Genomic DNA, 20,529 nt, shown 5'->3' on the forward strand with positions numbered 1-20,529 from the left:
CACCACTGCACTCCAGCCTGGGTGACAGAGCAAAACTCTGTCTAAAAAAAAAAAAAAAAAAAAAAAATTGTGAGATAATCAATGTCTGCTTTTAAAGCTGCTAAGTTTTCAGGTAATTTGTTACACTGTGATAAGTAACTAATACAGATTTTGTTACCTAGAAGTGGGGGCACTGCCATAACAAAACCCTAAAATGTGAAAGTGGCTTTGGAATTGGGCAGCCTTGGAGGAAAGTGTTAGTGAAAAGTCTGAATACCTTGAAGAAGCCTCAGGGCCCTTGAGGAGGTTGTAAGTGAGAGCATAAAGAGGAAAGTGAGGAAAATCTTGTTGTCAATTGGAGGAAAGGGGTCATTATTATATAGCAGCAAAAAGTTTAGCAACACTGTTACCTGGGGTAATGTAGAAAGTAAAAATATACCAGATGAACCACATGATCTAGCAAAAAGCTTTCCAGGAAACCTGTTGAAAGCATCTCTTGGTTTCTTCTTATTGTTCATAGTAAAATGCAAGAGGAGATAGATAAGCCAAGAACTATTAAACATGAAGGACACGAAGGAACCAGAATTTGAGGGTTTTGAAAATTTTCAGCCTCTCTAACTGGCTAAATGTAAAAGATAGATTAGGTTTTGGGGGTTTTGTTTTTGTTTTTGTTTTTTTAGAGACAGGGTGTCGCTCTGAGGTCCAGGCTGGAGTGCAGTGGAATGATCATAGCTCACTGTAGCCTCAAACTCCTGGGCTGAAGCAATCCTCCTGCCTTGGCTTCCTGAAGCTCTGGGGTTATAGGCATGAGCCATCATGCCTGGCCAAGAAGTGAATTCTGAGCAAAGATCAAATCTAGGGCACTACTGGGAAAACATGGTCTAAAGACAAAGTAAAATTCTTTGTCATAATGATCCAAGGTACAGCCTCAGAGTACCATTCAGTAAGACAAAAGGCCCTCTAAAGATTTTAAGGGTATGCTTTATAGATACTCTCCTTTAAACAGTGGGGCTTTTCAAAAGCTAAACAGCATTGCACCTCAGCAGACGCCCAATATTGAGAAGGGCTTATTGCAAAAAGGTTTATGGCTGCGATCTCAGACTTACGGAATGAACCACAGTAAGATTCACAGAAGACCCACAACATTTAAGAATCATATTGGCAGAAACAGCTTGGAATGAAAGGGACAAAGATAGTACATGAATGAAGAGACTTTTGAATTCCCAAAATTTCACCTGCTGTAATCAGACTGAGAAAACTCTACAGCTGAAAAACATGAGTTATCTCTCACGGAAAAGGAAGGATGACTTAGCAGAACCAAGAGCTCCAAGGTAGCGGCCAAAAGTCATGGGATGAATCCCATTCATTCAGTAGGAATGAATCCTAATAAAAGAATCTCCAAACTTTGCCTAGCTGGGTCTCAGAACCACTATGGACCAGTCCTATTTTTCCCCTTTTTGCACAGGACTGTTTACAGTGTTTATCGTATGCCCATCCCACCACTGTGTGGTGTGTGTGGGTGTGTGGGTGTGTATGTTGGGGAAGATAATTTATCTCCAGTTCACAGGTGTTCAGATTGCAAGAAGCTGTCTTTAAGGAAATACACCTGAAAAGCATTGTCTGCACCTGGACCTGATTTATACACTGTGACTCTGGATTTTGAACTGATACTGAAATAAGAAGAGACTTTTGGGGCCCTTAGGAAAGGGGTGAATATATTTTGTGTAGGGAATTGCAAATAAGTGATTTGTGGCCTGATGGTGGCTTAAAAATATATCCACAAATTCCTTGATACTCTTCCAAGTATCTTCTTCAAGATGTAGAGCTTAATTTCTCCCCATTAGAGAGAAATTTGGATTTAGTGACCTTTCTAACAAATAGAATATGGCAGATGTGACAGTGTGTCACTTTCCAAGTGAGGTCATACACAGCATTGCACCTTTCTTCTTGCTGTCTCTGTTGGGTCATTAAAGCCAGATGCCATGATGTGAGGACACTCAAGCAGCCCCGTGGAGAGAGCTGAGGCTTTTTGGCAACAAATATCTGAGTTTGATAACTTTCATTTAAGCCTATGACTTTTTTTTTTTTGAGACGGCGTTTTGCTCTTGTTGTCCAGGCTGAAGTGTAGTGGCACAATCTCAGCTCCCTGCACTCTGCCTCCTGGGTTCAAGTGATTCTCATATCTCAGCCTCCCAAGTAGCTGGGATTACAGGCATGTGCCACCACGCCTAGCTAATTTTGTATTTTTAGTAGAGAAGGGGTTTCTCCATGTTAGTCAGGCTGATCTTGAACTCTCAACCTCAGGTGATCCACCCACCTCAGCTTCCCAAAGTGCTGGGATTACAGGCATAAGCCACCATGCCCGACCCTCCTATGATGCATTTTGAGTTAATTTTTGTATATTCTGTAAGTTAAGAGGTAAGATTTTTTCTTTTAGTTTTTAAAAAATACACTGCTATTCAATTGTTCAAGCACTCTTTGTTGAAAAGATTATTCATTCCCCATTTTATTGTCTTGGGACCTTTGTCAAATATCAATTGATGGCTGGGTGCGGTGGCTCACACCTGTAATCTCAGCACTTTGGGAGGCCGAGGCGAAAAGAGGCCGAGGTGAAAAGAGGCCGAGGCGAAAAGAGGCCGAGGTGAAAAGAGGCCGAGGCGAAAAGAGGCCGAGGTGAAAAGAGGCCAAGGCCAAAGGATCGTTTGATCTCAGGAGTTTGAGACCAGCCTGGGCAACATGGTGAAACCCTGTCTGTACCAAAAGTACAAAAAATTAGTGGGGCATGGTGGTGGGTACCTGCGTCCCAGCTACTCAGGAGGCTGAGGTGGGAGGTTCGCTTGAGCCGGGGAGGTGGAATTTGCAGTGAGCCGAGATCACCCCACTGTACTCTGGCCTGGGTGACAGAGTGAGACCCCATCTTAAAAAAATAAAAATAAAAAATAAAAACAATCAATTGACTATGTATGTGTGAGTCTATTTCTGGACTCTCTTTTTGTTCCATTGATCTAAATGTTTATTTTTAAGCCAAAACAACATTGTCTTAGTTTCTGTAGATTTATATTGGTAATCAAATTAGGTAGTATTATTTCTCCAACTTTATTTTTTATTTTAAAAATTATTTGGCCTTTTAAAAAATCTCCACACACATTTTAGAATCAGCTTGTCTATTTTTACAAGAAAACTTGCTGAGATTTTGATTGGAATGGCATTGCATGACTAAATCAATGAGTGGAGGAATTGACATGCAACAATATTGAGTCTGGCAATCCATGCAAATAGCACATCTTTCTATTTACTTGAATCTTCTTTAATTTGACATCTTTTTCCAAATTTATCCCTAAGTGTTCAATATTTTTATGCTACTATAAATGGCGTTTTAGATAATTTCCAGATATCTTTCTGTTCTTGATTTCTAAATTAATTCTGTTGCTATTAGAGAACATTGTATAATCTCAATCTTTTATCCAGACTTGTTTTATGACTCAGAATACAGGTTATCTTGGTAAATGTTCTGAGGGGACTTGAAAAACATATGTATTCTGCTGTTGTTGGATGAAATGTCTATAAATGTCAATTAGGTCAAGATGTTTTATAGTGTTATTCAAGTTTTCTAAATCCTGACTGATTTTCTTTCTAGTTGATCTATCAATGATTGAGATGTTGACAAATCTAATTGTGGTGGTTTTGTCTATCTCTCAACTTTGTCAGTTTTTGCTTCCATGTATTTTGGAGCTCTGATGTTAGATGTATACAATTTAAAAATGTTGCGTTATCTAATGAATTGACGTTATTATTATTATTTTATTATTACTCTTTCCCTTCACATGTACAGTTTGTTCATAGGAAGCCTACAAGTTTTGGTACCTCTCGTCACAATGATCCCAGATTCCTGTTGGGTGTGTTGTAAACAGAGGAGCCATTCCTCAGGCCCCCTGCTCTGAGCACATCCCTGACCTCTTTACTATTAAGAAATTATCGAGGCCAGGCGCGGTGGCTCACGCCTGTAATCCCAGCACTTCGGGAGGCCGAGGCGGGCGGATCATGAGGTCAGGAGATCGAGACCATCCTGGCCCACATGGTAAAACCCCGTCTCTACTACAAAAAAAAAATTACCTGGGTGTAGTGGCGAGCGCCTGTAGTCCCAGCTACTTGGGAGGCTGAGGCAGGAGAATCGCTTGAACCTGGGAGGTGGAGGCAGAGGTTGCAGTGAGCCGCGATCGCGCCACTGCACTCCAGCCTGGTGATAGGGCGAGACACCATCTCAGAAAAGAAAAAAGAAATTATCGAGTTGTGTTTGCAGCCGCCGTCGCCGCCGCGCCGCCGTCGCTCTCCAACGCCAGCGCCGCCTCTCCCGCCTCTCCCTCGCCGAGCTCCAGTCGAAGGAGAAGGGAGTAAGTAAGGAAGTCTCTATACCTTGGCTCGTACAAAGCCAAGTGCCCGCAAACTGGACGGTGGTAAAGCACCAGGAAGCAACTGGCTACAAAAGCCGCTCGCAAGACTGCGCCCTCTACTGGAGGGGTGAAGAAACCTCATCGTAATAGGCCTGGTACTGTGGCACTCCGTGAAATTAGGCGTTATCAGAAGTCCACTGAACTAATTCGCAAACTCCCCTTCCGGCGTCTGGTGAGAGAAATTGCTCAGGACTTTAAAACAGATTTGTGCTTCCAGAGCTATCGGTGCTTTGCAGGAGTCAAGTAAGGCCTATCTTGTTGGCCTTTTTGAAAACACCAACCTGTGTGCTATCCATGCCAAGCATGTAACAGTTATGCCAAAAGATATCCAGCTAGCACTCCGCACACGTGGAGAACGTGCTTAAGAATCCACTATGATGGGAAACATTTCATTCTCAAAAAAAAAATTATCTTATTCCTGTTATTGGTAGTTCTGAACATTAGATTTTTTTCCCCCCATGGGGTCAAAAGGTAACTAAATATATGATTACGAGTGCAAAAATAGGGGACAGAAATCAGGTATTGGCAGTTTTTCCATTTTCATTTGTGTGTGAATTTTTAATATAAATGCAGGGAGGTAAAGCATTAATGCAAGTTAAAATGTTTCCGTGAACAAGTCTCAGTGGTTCAACTTTATAATAATTATAAATAAACCTGTTAAATTTTTCTGGACAATGCCAGCATTTGGATTTTTTTTAAACAAGTAAATTTCTTATTGACAGCAACTAAATAGTGTTGGTAGCATTTTTATCATATAGTAGATTCTATCCATTCACTATATTTTTCTGAGTTGTCCTACATGCAAGCACATGTGTTTAATGTTGTCTGTCTTCCGTGCTGTTCCTGTAAGTTTGCTATTAAAATACATTAAACTATAAAAAAAAGAAATTATCATTTTTATCCCTGGAAATATTTCTTGCTCTGAAATCTACTTTGTTTGATAGTCTTTTTTTCTTTTTTTTGCGGTGGGGGAGTGAAGTCTCACTATTGTCCCCCAGGCTGAAGTGCGATGGCACGATCTCGGCTCACTGCAACCTCCGCCTCCCAGGTTCAAGCAATTCTCCTGCTTCGGCCACCTGAGTAGCTGGTGTGCATGCACCTGTGGTGGTTCATACCACCACACCTGGCTAATTTTTGTATTTTTAGTAGAGACGGGGTTTCACCATGTTGGCCAGGCTGGTCTAGAACTCCTGACCTCAGGTGATCTACTTGTCTCAGCCTCCTAAAGTGCTGGGATTACAGGGGTGAGCCACTGCACCCGGCATTTTTTTTAAGACAAGGTCTCGCTTTGTCACCCAGGCTGAAGTGCAATGATGCGATCTTGGCCTATTATAGCCTTGACTTCCTGGGCTCGAGCGATCCTCCCAACTCAGCCTCACAAGTAGCTGGGACTATAGCACATCCTAATTTTTGTATTTTTTGTAAAGACGAGGTCTCACTATGTTGCCCAGGCTGGTCTTGAACTCCTGAGCTCAAGTGATCCACCTGCCTCAGGCTCCCAAAGTGCTGGGATTACCAGTGTGGGCCACTGTGCCTAGTCTGTTTGATATTTTTATAGCCATTCCAGCTTTCTTTTGATTAGTGTTTTTATGGCATGTATTTTTCCGTCCTTTTTCTTTATCTGTACTTTTTTTTTTTTTTTTTTTGAGACAGGGTCTCGATCTGTCACCCAGGCTGGAGTGAAGTGGCTCCATCATGGCTCACTACAGCCTCAATCTCCTGGGCTCAAGTGATCCTCCCATCTCAGCCTCCTGAGTGGCTGGGACTACAAGTAGGCACCACCATGCCCAGCTAATTTTTGTAGTTTTTGTGGAGAAGGGGTCCCAGTGTGTCTTGACCTCCTGGGCTCAAGCGATCCGCCTGCCTTGGCCTCTTAAAAGTGCTGAGATTACAGACATGAGCCACCACACCCGGCCTTGCCTTTGTTTTTGAAAAATATTTCTCCTGTAAATAGAATTCCAGGCTGGGCATGGTGGCTCACGTCTGTAATCCCAGCACTTTGGGAGGCCGAGGTGGGTGGATCACGAGGTCAGGAGTTTGAGACCTGCCTGGCCAACATGGCAAAACCCCGTCTCTACTAAAAATACAAAAATTAGCTGGGCGTGGTGACACGCGGCTGTAATTCCAGCTACTCAAGAGGCTGAGGCAGGAGAATCACTTAAACTCGGGAGGTGGGGGTTGCAGTGAGCTGAGATCGCACCACTGCACTCTAGCCTGGGTGACAAGAGCAAAACTCTGTCACACACACACACACACACACACACTCACACACTAGAATTCCAGGTTGATAGGTTTTCCTTTCAATACTTTAAAAGATGTTGCTCTGCTGTCTTCTGCTTGCATTGTTTCTGATGAGAAGTCTGCTGTAGTTATCTTTTTTCTTCTGGCTGTTTTGAACATTTTCTTTTTAATCACTTATTTCCTGCAGTTTGATTATGATTGCCTTTCTGTGTGTTTTCATTATGTTTATTCTGCTTGAGGTTAGCTGAGTTTTGTTTGTTTTTGATACGAGTTCTGGCTTTGTCACCCAGTCTGGAGTGCAGTGGTGCTCACTGCAGCCTCAACCTCCTGGGCTCATGTGATCCTCCTGCCTCAGCCCCCTAACTCCCCAGTAGCTGGGACTACAGGCGCTTGACACCACACCCAGCTAATTTTTGTGTATATATAAATTTTGTGTATACATATATATATTTGTGTGTGTGTATATATATATATTTTTTTGTGTGTGTGTGTGTAGAAATGGGGTTTTGCTATGTTGCCCAGGCTATAATTTTTTTTTAATCATTCAAGGTCTATTTTATCTTTATAATGAAATTAAGTCTATATAGACCAAAGAAAGAAAACAAGGGATGAAATGATAACAATAATTTACATTTTGAGGTGTTTACTATTTGCCAAGCCTGGTGTTGGGGATTTTACATTCATTACTTCCATTCATGTGCAACAACTGAGTACTCAGCATTGGACCAAGAGCTTTACATCTATCACAAGCTAATCCTCCAAGCACTTATCAGATAGGCATTATATTAAAGATCAGAAAACTGAGGCCCAGGGAAGCTAAACGCAAAGCAGATCTTGCTAAAGCAAGATCATATACCTCCTCTGTGACTTTCTTTGTGTGTGTGGGGGAAATTGTATACTGTTATTTGTTCAAGTAATTTTTTTTTTTTTAGATGAAGTCTTGCTCTGTCATCCAGGCTGGACTGCAGTGGCGTGATCTTGGCTCACTGCAACCTCAGCCTCCCAGGTTTAAGCGATTCTCCTGCTTCAGCCTCCAGAGTGGCTGGGACTACAGGCTTGCACCACCATGCCCAGCTAATTTTTGTATTTTTAGTAGAGACGGAGTTTTGCCATGTTGGCCAGGGTGGTCTTGAACTCCTGACCTCAGGTGATCCACCCGCCTCGGCCTCCCAAAGTGCTGGGATTACAGGCAAAAGCCACCATGCCCGGCTGTCCTGCAGCTTGTTAAGATTTGTTTTTATTTTTAATTTTTAATTTTTTAAGTTTTAAAATATTTTTTCTTTTAAAAAATAAGAGAAAAGGTCTCACTAGGTTGTCCAGGCTGGTCTCAAATTCCTGGGCTCAAGCGATCCGCCCACCTTGGCCTCCCAAAGTGCTGGGATTATAGGCATGAGCTGCTGTGCCCAGCTGGTTGTTGAGGTTTGATTCATTTTCCTTTTTCTCTCTACACTGCGTTTTGGATAGTTTATATTGCTGTATCTTCAAGTTCACAGTTAATCCCACCCAGTCTAATTTTTTTATATCAGATATTATATTTTTAATCTCTAGAAGTTCCATTTATATCTTTTTATATTGTGTTTCTCTCATTATGTTTATGTTTTCTTTTACATTTTTTTTTCTTTTTGACACAAGAGCTTACTCTGTTACCCGGGCTGGGAGTAGTGGTGTGTTCAGGGCTCACTACAGCCTCAACCTCCTGGGCTCAACTGATCCTCCCCACTCAGTCTCCCAAGTAGCTGGGACTACAGGCACATGTCACTGTGCCCAGCTAATTTAAAAATTTTTGGTAGAAATGGAGTCTCATTAAGTTGCCCAGGCTAGTCTCAAACTCCTGGGCTCAAGCATTCCTCCCACCTTGACCTCCAAAAGTGCTGAGATTACAGGCATAAGCCACCGTGTTTGGCCGCCTTTTACATTCTTAAGAATATTTATAATATTTATGTTAGCTGTCTTAAGGTTCTTGTCTGCTAATTCCATCTTCTTATAGTTTTGAGATTTATACTGATTGATTTTCCTTTTGATTATGGGTTATATTTTTCTACTTCTTTACATATTTGGTAATTATTTTCTTGTATGCCAGACTCCATGAGTTTTACATCATTAGGTGTTGATATTGTGGTATTTCTTTAGAGTGTTGACATTATTCTGGCATGTGGTTAAAATTACTTGGTGTTGCTGGGCATGGTGGCTCATGCCTGTAATCCCAGCATTTTGGGAGGCTGAGGCAGGTGGATCACGAGGTCAGAAGTTCGAGACCAGCCTGGCCAACATGGTGAAACCCCGTCTCTACTAAAAATACAAAAATTAGCGTGGCATGGTGGTGCACACCTGTAATCTCAGTCACTGGGGAGGCTGAGGCAGGAGACTCGCTTGAACCCGGAGGCAGAGGTTGCAGTGAGCCAAGACATGCCACTGCACTCCAACCAGGGTGACAGAGTGAGACTCTGGTTCAAAAAAAAAAATTACTTGGGGTTAGTTTCAAACTTTCAGGGCTTACTAACCAAAGCATGATCCTTCTGGCTAGTAGTAACACAAACTACTCACAGCCCTGTGTGAGCTCCAGAAATTGTTTAGTTTACTACATTCTGGTGGTCCTTTACCTGGCTTCATGGTGATTCACTGGATGTATATATAAGTTACTTCTCAGCCAAAGACTCAAAAAGATTCCTCTGCAGATTTCTGGTGTTCTCTGTCTTTGTAAACTGGCCAATCCCAGGGCTCACCTCATTTGTTCTCTTTCTCTCAGAGATCATAGTTATATGTTGCCTGTTGTCCAATGTCTGAAAGCCATTGTTTCATATATTTTATCCAGTTTTCTAATTTTCCAGAAAGAGAATTATTATAAGTTAATTTTTGACAGGTGAAAACGTTAAGTCTATTGACAGATTTTTCATGACTTCTTCAATTTAATTAACAGTAATAGGATTTGGGGGACTTTCAATTTCTTCTTGAGCCAGATGTAGTAAGATACTTTCCTAGAAATTGGTCTTTTTCTTCAAGTTTTTAAATGCTGTTGATAGAATTATCTTATTAACTTTTAAACATCTGTCTTATTTATAGCTGTGCCCCTAGTTTCGTTTGTATCTGCTGAAGTGTATATATCTGTCCACTGCTACAGGGGGGAAAATAATAATACTCTGTCTCTCTTCCATTCTCCAAATCCCAGAGAAGTACCTCTCATTTATGGCATCTAGCATGGAAAATGGTTAGCAAAAGATACTAAGAAATGCTCTTAGTGTCTAACTCTTGGGGGAAGACAGAAGAGACATCCTGCGTTGCTAGCGGATAGTCTGGTGCAGTTCACTGCTTCAGGTGCTCAGCATCCATACATAGCCTTTTACCCACATTTATTTTCAAACAATGAGAATGACAGCATAATGCTTTCACCTCAGTTCTGTGACTATCTCTCATGCAAATGAAGATGCCCTCACTATCTTCCTTGGAAGGGGAGACCCAAAGTCCTACCAGTCATTTCTCTTCTCTTTATGATGGTCCTTTTTCCTTTTCAGTCACAATCTTCCTTTGGTATCCTGTAACCTAAAAACTAAATTATGAGGTTAGCTACCATCAACTCACCCTAAATGAAAGAGTAGAGGACAGAGAAGGAGAAGAAAGTCTATATATTAGTTGTACGTATATAAAACAAACCAAGGGAAAAATATGTTTAGCTACTAAAATCTTTTTTTTTTTTTTTTTTTTTGAGATGGACTCCTGCTCTTGTCACCCAGACTGGAGTGCAATAGCACAATCTCAGCTCAGCTCACTGCAACCTCTGCCTTCTGGGTTCAAGCAATTCTCCTGCCTCAGCCTCCTGAGTAGCTGGGATTACAGGCGCCTGCCACCACGCCCAGCTGATTTTTGTATTTTTAGTAGAGACGGGGTTTTGCCATGTTGGCCAGGGTGGTCTCGAACTCCTGACCTCGTGATCCGCCTGCCTTGGGCTCCCAAAGTGCTGGGATTACAGGCATGAGCCACTTTGCCTGGCCAAAATCTCATTTCTTAACTGGTGATGAGGTAGTAGTTGGTGTTAATAATTTCCTTCTTCCCCTATCCATTTCACATTCCCTATTCCCTCAGTCAGCCCTTCAACTAATTGGTTTTTATCTTACAGCATGACTTACACCTTCACTCTTAAGTTTGTGAACTGTTAATGGTTCTGATTGAACTGTGTTGCTATAGTCTTCCTTTACTTTTTGATATGGGACATTGAAGTATTAATAGGCATCATATCCAGAATGAGTCAAGTCCACTGAGGAATTGCTGCCTCCTTCCTCCATTAGGGGGCTGTGAAATCAACCTGCCATCAGGTGACTGTCTGGTGCTGCTGAGAAAGCGTGCCATACTAGGGACTCATCGTTGACCTTTGCTATAGGTAGATTCAGCAATCACCAATGGGAGTAGCCAGATTAGCCTTGGTGAGAAATCCCTACGGCAGAGCCGATGCATAACTTCTAACCCTGCTACATGGCCACGTTATTTATGAGTCCATTGAGCAAGCCCTGGGGTAGCTGGGGAAATAGGTTGAAAGGCATTCAACCTCCTGCCAGTGCTTCCCATTGGCTAAACCCAAGCAGAAGCGAGAGGGCAAGGCAGCCTAGTGACACAGTCCACACAGGTCAGAGCAAGATGGAGAACAAGGGAGAAAGGATCTGGAGAAAGAAACAAAAGTTCCACAGTGTACTCTCTGTTGTGGTGCCTCAAGTAAGATTTCTGCTCACCAGACCTAGACTTTTTTTCAGTTAGGACTTTGTAGGCGCTCATTGTTTCAATTCTGGGGATACCATGAGCAATCAGGCAATGACAAGGATGCCTGCAGCTCAAACCATTGATTACCAAACAGGCCTTGTGTCCCATTTCCATAGCCATAACCATACTGTGTGGCATTTATATGCTGCCAGTGGCAGAGGCTAAATGCCTATAAATGAGATCCCATTATTCCCACTGAGATCAAGGAGCCTAGATGAATGTCTGGCATCTATAGTGTGTGCTCAATAAATACTTGTTTATTGCATAAACACTTTGTGAGGTAGATATTATTATCTGCTTTCTGTGTATTTTGTTGGAGTCAATTGGCTAACCTTTCTGGCTATTTTTTATCAGTTTCCCTCTTCCAGATCTCGGCATGATTCCCTAAAGCTTAATACCACAGTCAAATCTATTACTTCCAAGCTCAGAAAGCCTAGTTGTTGGATGGGCTAAGCATCGACTCATGGAAACAGCAGCATCTGCAATGTTCTTCATTGCCTTCATTTCAGAAGCTGTGTTCTTAACAGCAAGGAGTGTGAATGCTTTTTACATCTTTGACAAGATCAGAACTCAGAGCATGTGAAATGGAGGCAGGGAAACACAAGACTGAGGGAGTCCAGAGATTCGGGTTCTAGCCTGGTTCTATCTTTTGTGCATTGTGTTAGTTTCCTAGGGCGGCTGTAACAAATTGCCATAAACATGTAGCTTAAGACAAAAGAAATTTGTTCTCTCATCGTTCTGGAAGCTAGAAGTCTGATATCAAGGTGTTGGTAGAGTCACACTCCCTCCAAATATTCCCTCCTTTTTGCCTCTTTCAGCTTCTGGTGGCTCCAGGCATTCCTTGCCTTGTGGCTTACCTAATTCCATCTCTACTTCCATCTTCACATCACTTTTTCTCTTCTGCGTCTCTGTGTGTTCAATATCCCTCTGCCTTTCTCTTACAAGGACACCTCCCATTGGATGTAGTTTGCCCTAAATCCAGGATAATCTTATCATGAAACCCTTAGCTTAATTATATCTGCTAAGACGCTTTTTCCAAATAAGATAATGTTTAAAGTTCCAGGGATTAGAACTTGGACATCTCTTTTAGGGGGCCATTACTCAACCCACTACAGGCACATCAAATCACATCCTTCTCTGGACCTCAGTTTCCCTATCTGTAAATTAAAAGGGTTGGATTGGATGAATCTCTAAACATTTTATAGTTCTGTTAATCTTTACTGCATGTAATCAAGGTTATATAAATAATGTCACCCTAAACAATGTGGTTACAGGAGACAACCAACAACTGACCACTGAAAAATTCTTCACAGCATAGCACCACAACATAGGCAAGAGGTTCTTCTTTTGTGTTGTGTTTGTAAACCTGGCCCCAGCCTTTCCTCCATGCTCAAGAAGGTGAAATCGGCTCTAACTATCAAGCATCTCATTTCTGCTTCAACAGCTCACAACCACACGCCCAAAAACAAGGAGGGATTTCTGATTCTTTAACAGAGGCTTCTGCAACCTCTGTCCTTGCACATATTGCCAGTGTCATCTTCTATTACCTTTAGCTTGCTGCCCTGTGGCTCAGAAAGCCACAAGGCAGATTTCGTGACTCTTAGAAAATAATAAAAAAAAGTATTGAAATGTTTTCTTTAAATATAAACCACACTCATAAGTTATTCAGATATATATGAATAGCTATTTTTGGCAGAGGAAACCCCAGCAATTTTCAATGGGCTCTAAAGAAAAAGCCATTGAGACTAAGCTGAGTGATTTGGGGGCCTGCCTTCCTGGAAATCACCAAGGTGATAAAGGTGGAGCCACTAGACAACAGAGCCATCTTGTAATTCTACAGAACATACGGTGACCCTAAAACATTTCCAAAGGCTCAACATTTTAATGAGGCAGAAGGTTAAGATTGGATAATACACTGAACACAAATCTGATAACACTTCATAACAATTTCCAAGAAAGACCCTTTGTTTCCAGTGGTCTCTTTGTAGCCCCCTCTCCTAAGCAGTTGGTTATACACCAGTTTGGAAAGGGCAGTAATCTTTGTGATTAACGTCCAGCACCATGGCTACCCCAAGGCACAACACTGATATAGGTACCTTTGTCAATCAACAGAGTTCTCCAGCCTCTTTTGTCTGCTCACTCCCCCCACCCCCACCCTCTTCTGCCCAACCATTTCTAATAGGGCACCCTCCTGTGACCACTTCTTTCTGCAACTCTCCCCACCCTGGCCCCAGCTCACACATACATAACTAATCAGGTGTCATATCCCTGGGGCCTTGCTCCTTAAATTCCAAGATAACCAGTTAATAATTTAAGGTTTTATCTTCACTGCTTTACAATTGTTTATTAACCTTTGCCAAGGCTTGTGCTGTATCAGCATCAAGTATTTCATTGTCGTTTTCTATCTTCTGGAAGATACGAAAAGAAAAAACTGTCAAGTCAGCCATTCTGGTTTGTTGATCTCAGCTTCACAGTCCACGGGTTGAGGTCAACTCTGGTCCCTAAACTTTCCTACCCGGGGTTTGTGAATCTTCTTTCCCCTCATTAAATATAATCTCTTTATCTAAATCTCCTCAGAGGGAGCCAGCTAACCTGCTAATTTGTAGAAGGGTGTTAAAAAATATTATCCTTCCACCCCAAAATAACATGATCATTTTAATGGAGCTCCCTCAAGCTAACCTCCTTTATGATGAGACCCTGAGACCAAGACAGGTCACAAAAGAAGACTCTCTGCTGCTTCCAGGGCCCCATGGTGTACCTGGATCTTCCAAGTATTCTTGTCACACAGAATCTGTCTCATTTGTGATATAATATCCAAATCATGGCAAAGGAGCAATGGCATACAGAAGAAAGCAGTGTTGCATACATTTCTGTAGAATAAAAGATATATAATAGGAAGAAATGTGGTGTGAGTACGAGTGGGCCTAGAGGTGTATCCGTTCAGTTGAACCCTCCATATATAAATGTTGAGGCATTAGAGAGTAGGCAGATGACTTAGTCGGCTTGGGCTGCTGTAACAAGATACCACAGACCTGGTGAGTTAAATAACAGACATTTGTTTTCTCACAGTTCTGGACGCTGGAAGTCTGAGATAAAGGGTCCAACCAATTCAGTTTCTGGTGAGGGCTCTCATCTTGGCTTGCAGACTGTCACCTTCTCCCTGTGTCCTCAAAGGGCAGAGGGCGCTAGAGTGAGCAAGCTCTCTGGTGTTTCTTCTCATAAGGAGACTAATCCTATCTGATTAGGGTTCTATCCTATGACCTCATGTAACATTAATTACTTTCTTACTCCAAATAAAGTCACACAGGGGGTTAGGACTTCAACATATGGATTTTTTGGGAGAAAGGGACACATATCAGTCCACAGCAGCAGGGAAGCCTTAATCTAGACCTCTTGCTCTGTGGCCCAGAAAGGTGCATCATGCCTTCCAATTGGTGGAGCCAGTAATCTACTGTTCTGGGACCTGGGTTGGAGGTTTATAAGTGAGGCTTATAAATCACTGCTAGGGGCCGGGCGCGGTGTCTCACGTCTGTAATCCCAGCACTTTGGGAGGCTGAGGCGTGCTGATCATGAGGTCAGGAGTTCGAGACCAGCCTGACCAACATGGTGAAACATCATCTCTACTAAAAATACAAAAATTAGCCGGGCATGGTGGTGTGTGCCTGTAATCCCAGCTACTCAGGAGGCTGAGGCAGGAGAATCTCTTGAACCTGGGAGGTGGAGGTTGCAGTGAGCTAAGATCATACCACTGCACTCCAGCCTGGCGACAGAGCAAGACTCCATCTCAAAAAAAAAAAAAAAATCACTGGTAGGGGCAGAGAGGGAGCCCCTGGGAACATGGTATAGTGTTTAGTGTTAGCTTCACACATTCTATAGCCTAGGGCCCATGCAGGTGTCGATGAAAAGAGTGAAACTCTGTAAAATATTTGAAGATATTTATTCTGAGCCAAAAATGGAGACCATGGCCCATGACACAACCCTCAGGAGGTCCTGAGAACATGTGCTCAAGGTGGTCGGGTACAGGTTGGTTTTATATATTTTAGGGAGGCATGAGACATCAATCAAATACATTTCAGAATACAATGGTTTGGTTCAGAAAGGCAGTACAACTCAAGGGGGGTGGCTTCCAGGCTATAGGTAAATTTAAACACTTTCTGGTTGATAATTGGTTGAGTTTATCTGAAGACCTGGGATCAATGGAAAGGATTTTTCAGGTTAACATAAAGAATTGTGGAGACCAAGTTTCATTGTGCAGAAGAATACGTCAGATGGCAGACTTCAGAGAGACAGAGAGAGTATCTTGTAAAATGTTTCTTATCAGACCTAAAAGGGCACCTGGCTCTTAGCTGATTATCTCCTGGATCTGGAAAGAAAGGAAGAAAAACAAAGGGGAAAGGGGATCTCCATAGGATGTGTATTTTTCCCACAAGAGACCTTGTAGGGCAATTTCAAGGTATGGCAAGGAAATACATTTTGGGGTTAAATATCTTTTCCTTGTTTCATAATGTTATGCCAGAGTCAGACTGAGAAGTAAGTCACAATATATAGGGTCAAATAAAACCCATCTGATGATATTTTATGGTTGTAGGGCATGACTCCCTAGACCCCTTAGGTAGGAATTTGGGCAAGATAAAAAATCAGGGCTTAGTCCTCACAGGCCTGAATTTTTTTTTTTTTTTTGAGACAGGGTCTCACTGCATTGCCCAGGCTGGAGCGCAGTGGCACAATCACAGCTCACTCCAGCCTCAAACTCCCAGACTCAAGTGATCCTCTCACCTCTGCTTCCAAGTAGCTGGGACCACAGATGTGCACCACCATGTCCTGTTTTTAAAATTTTTGGTAGAGACAGGGTCTCCCTATGTTGCCCAAGCTGGTCTTGAACTTCTGGCCTCGAGCAATCCTCCTGCCTTGGCCTCCCAAAGTGCTGGGATTATAGGCATGAGCCACCATGCTAGGCCAGGCCTGAAATCTTTCAGCACATGAAGACCCTTTGCTCAGAAGTTCTGTCTAACTCACTGTGGCCCATTGGCCCACAGTCTGGGCCAACAGAGGGTGCAATTTTAGAGTCCTGAGGATGACTTTCCGGCCTCCAAAATTTATTCATTTTACACATTTTAAGGAGTCAGGAAACAATTCTAAACAAGATGGTCTATTTCCCTTCACTTGCTCACTGATTCTTAAAAGTTCTTTAACACAGGGGTCCCCAAATCCCAGGCCATGGACCAGTACTGGTTAGGAACTGGCCACACAGCAGGTGGTGAGTGGCAGGCGAGTGAGTGAAGCTACATCTGTATTTACAGCCACTCCTTTTTGCTTGCTTTACCGCCTGAGCTGAGCCTCTGGTCAGATCAGCAGCAGCATTAGATCTTCTCAGGAGCATGAACCCTATTGTGAACCGCACATGAGAGGGATCTAGATCGCGCGCTCCTCATGAGAATCTGATGCCTGATGATCTGTCACTGTCTCCCATCACCCCTAGATGGGATTGTTTAGTTGCAGGAAAACAAGCTCAGGGCTCCCCAGTGATTCCACATTATGGTGAATTGTATAATTATTTCATTATATATGACAATGTAATAATAAAGTGCACAATAAATATAATGTGCTTGAATCATCCCAAAACCATGGAAAAAAATTGTCTTCCACAAAACCAATCCCTGGTGCCAAAAAGGGTGGGGACTGCTGCTTTTAACAGAGTACAGGACCCACATGGGCTACTTTCTGGTTTTTTTTTTTTTTTTTCTTTTTTGTTTGTTTTTTTGTTTTTTAAATGGGGGAGACTTGCTCTGTTGCCCAGTCTGGAGTGCAGTGGCACGATCTCTGCTCACTGCAACCTCCGCCTCCCAGGTTCAAGCAATTCTCCTATCTCAGCCTCCTGAGTAGCTGAGACTATAGGTGCGCACCACTATGCCCGGCTAATTTTTGTATTTTTAGTAGAGACGGGATTTCACCACATTGGCCAGGCTGGTCTCGAACTCCTGACCTCAGGCGATTCACTTGCCTTGGCCTCCCAAAGTACTGGGATTACAGGTGTGAGCCACTGCATCTGGCCCTGACGTGGGCTACTTTCTGACTTTGGTTTACAGTGAGGCAGCCAATTCAATTCTTGTTTTTTTATTTTTTGGTGCTCCAGGTGAGGCTTGAATTAGATTTCTTAAGGATAGGTTTTGATCAGGCTGGAGAGAGGAAAACTGGAGGAGAGAGCCAAGGGAAAAGAGGTGGGGATTTGGCTCTGAAGACGCTCTCTGCTGGCTTCCTATTCATCTGTGCTGTTCTCCCTCAGGACAGAGCCTGCCTCTATCACGGCCCCACCTTCCCATGCCCCCATTTCACCAGGTTGGGCCCCATTCCCTCCTTCACTCTGGACAGTGATTTCTCGTGGAAAGGATTGGGTTGGAACTGCTTGCTGAGGTGGAGGGGAAAAGAGTGAAGCAAGGAGGTGACTGTACTATTGCATTCTATCTTCTCGCAGGCCGCCTTCCAGTTTTTAATGCCACAGTCAGCAGATCCGCCACTTGGAAAGGTTCTTGAGAACTCAGCCTGTGGACTGAATCATGGGCGGATTCGGTAACTTCAAAGCTGGTGCCAGCCTGGCGGCCCTTCCCTGCTATTAGAGTTATCTTATTTCAGGAGAACTTCGAATTACAATACACTTATCTTCATTGCAGCACTGTTAATGGAAGACATTTTCAGGAACTGGAACAGCCTCTTGAGATGTGACTTTGGGACTGACTCAGTCCCGCAGTTGCAATGCCTCTATCAGTGTCCTCTGGGGTTTTAGGAGTGCCTGGGGCAAGTCTAGAACCTACCTACTTTATTGTGACCCTAATTGAGAAAATACCTAACTGTCTGGATTCACATCTAAGATTTCTACTCAACAGCAGTTGGGCAAGTTGCTTTATCTCTCTAAGGCCCCATTTTTGTAAATAGGGTTTTTAAAAAGCAGTAACTACTTCATAGAGGTTTGAGAGGATTCAGTGAGATAATGCATGGAAGGCCCTTGGCTCAGAGATTGGCACTTAGTAAACTCTCAATAAAGGTTAACTGATATTATTAATAAAAACTGAGGCCAGGCATAGTAGCTCATGCCTGTAATCTCAGCACTTTGGGAGATTGAGGCAAGGAGGACCCTTGAGGCCAGGAGTTCGAGACCAGCCTGGTCAACATAGTGAGACCCTGTCTCTATTTGTTTATTTATTAACATTTTTTTTTTGAGATGGGGTCTCACTCTGTCACCTAGGCTGGAGTGCAGTGGCATAATCTCAGCTCACTGCAACCTCTGCCTCCTGGGTTCAAACAATTCTCCCACTTTGGTCTCTCGAGTAGCTGGAACTACAAGTGTGCATCACCGTGGCTAATGTTTGTATTTTCAGTAGGGGTGGGGTTTCGCCATGTTGGCCAGGCTGGTCTCGAGCTCCTGAGCTCAAGCAACCCTCCTGCCTCAGCCACCCAAAGTGCGGGGATTACAGGTGTGAGCCACCACTCCCAGCTGACCCCATCTCTATTAAAAGAAAAAAAAATTACCTGGGCATAGTGGTATGCACCTGTATTCCTAGCTACTCAGGAGGCTGAGGTGGGAGGATCGCTTGAGCCCAGGAGTTTAAGGCTGCAGTGAGCTATGATTGCACCACTGCACTCCAGCCTGGGTGACAGAGCAAGACCTTGTCTCAAAAAATAATAATAATAATTGAGTTTTCTGATATTAGAGCATAGAGCATATTAGAGCATAGTTTCTATGAGATGAGCATTTTCTCTCTCCCCTGTAAACCTTTGTCAAATTCCACTGACCCTATTCAGTGCTCTGACACAGAGCTTGACACCTTCTCACTGATGCATCGGCATTCTTGGCTGGGCTCCATGGTGCCATGTTCCTGTGCTGGCCTCTCAGGCAGGTAGCATCCAGCTGGCCATGCACATATTTACAAAAATATGACTCCTCAGAGTACTATTTGTTTTTATTAATTTTATTTTAGATTCGGGGGTACCTGTGCATGTTTGTTACATGAAAGACCGTCTCCAGAACACCTGTGAGGCCACCTCAGTCCTCACTGAGCTAAACTGGTGACCCAGACAGCACTATGGGCAGAGAGCACTGGTCATGTGCTCAGTTCTAGAGCTTCAGTATCAACAACAACATCCTACAATTATAGCCTTACCAGTCTGTGGAGCTGAATCTTCATTCTCTATTTGCTGAACTTTCTGGGAGGCTTCTGAGAAAGGCAGATGACAACTCCTTTTGCAGAAGTGAAAATCAAGGCTCAAGGGAGCTAAATACTTTCCCCAAAGTCTCTAGGTCCCTTTGCCCATAGAACCTCTGACTCCAAGTTTTTCCACTCCTTCTGTAAAAGTAAAACAAAACAAAACAAAACAAAACAAAAAACTCCAAGAGGGATTAAACCCTGAAATGCTTAATAACAAATAGTTTGGTGGTGGGTTACTTCCTTATAACTTGTTTTCCAAACAAGGGTAGACTTTCACCAATGGGATAGAATGAGAGTGTCTAGAGGGAGGATCAGGAGTGGGAGCCAACATCAGCTTTCTTAGACTTCGTCCACTTCACATTAACCATGGAAATAATTAGCCAACTATAAATCAATAAAGAATACTAGATGCCAGACTTTTCTAATCAGAACCCAACCCAAAAGTCTCCGAGGAAGGTCAGCAAATAGAGAATGAAGATTCAGCTCCACAGACTGGTAAGGCTATAAATGTAGGAGGTTGTTGTTGATACTGAAGCCCTAGAACTGCGCACATGACCAGTGCTCTCTGCCCTTAGTGCTGTCTGGGTCACCAGTTCAGCTCAGCGAGGACTGAGGTGGCCTCACAGGTGTTCTGGAGGTGGTCTTTCCTCCCAGAGATCCCTGTGGCACAGCTTGTCAGGGAGGGTCCTGCAAGGTATAAGAAGGAGAGATGGTAAGTAGAAAGAGATGAAGGAAGGCCAGGTGCAGTGGCTCACACCTGTAATCCCGGCACTTTGGGAGGCCGAGGCAGGTGGATCACCTGAGGTCAGGAGTTTGACACCAGCCTGGCCAACATGATGAAACCTGATCTCTACTAAAAATACAAAAATTAGCTGGGCATGGTGGCAGGCGCCTGTAATGCCAGCTACTTG

General features: G+C 43.2%; 1 non-coding gene across 1 annotated transcript; it reads right to left on the reverse strand.

The window, feature by feature from the left end:
• Nucleotides 1-3,801: 3,801 nt before the first annotated feature.
• On the reverse strand, nucleotides 3,802-3,929 carry LOC112437351 (small nucleolar RNA SNORA11). The gene has a single exon (XR_003025973.1). It is a non-coding gene; the product is annotated as a small nucleolar RNA SNORA11 (small nucleolar RNA).
• Nucleotides 3,930-20,529: the final 16,600 nt, after the last annotated feature.

The sequence above is a fragment of the Pan paniscus genome, chromosome 16 (genome assembly GCF_029289425.2).
Source record: "Pan paniscus chromosome 16, NHGRI_mPanPan1-v2.0_pri, whole genome shotgun sequence".
Classification (NCBI taxonomy): domain Eukaryota; kingdom Metazoa; phylum Chordata; class Mammalia; order Primates; family Hominidae; genus Pan; species Pan paniscus.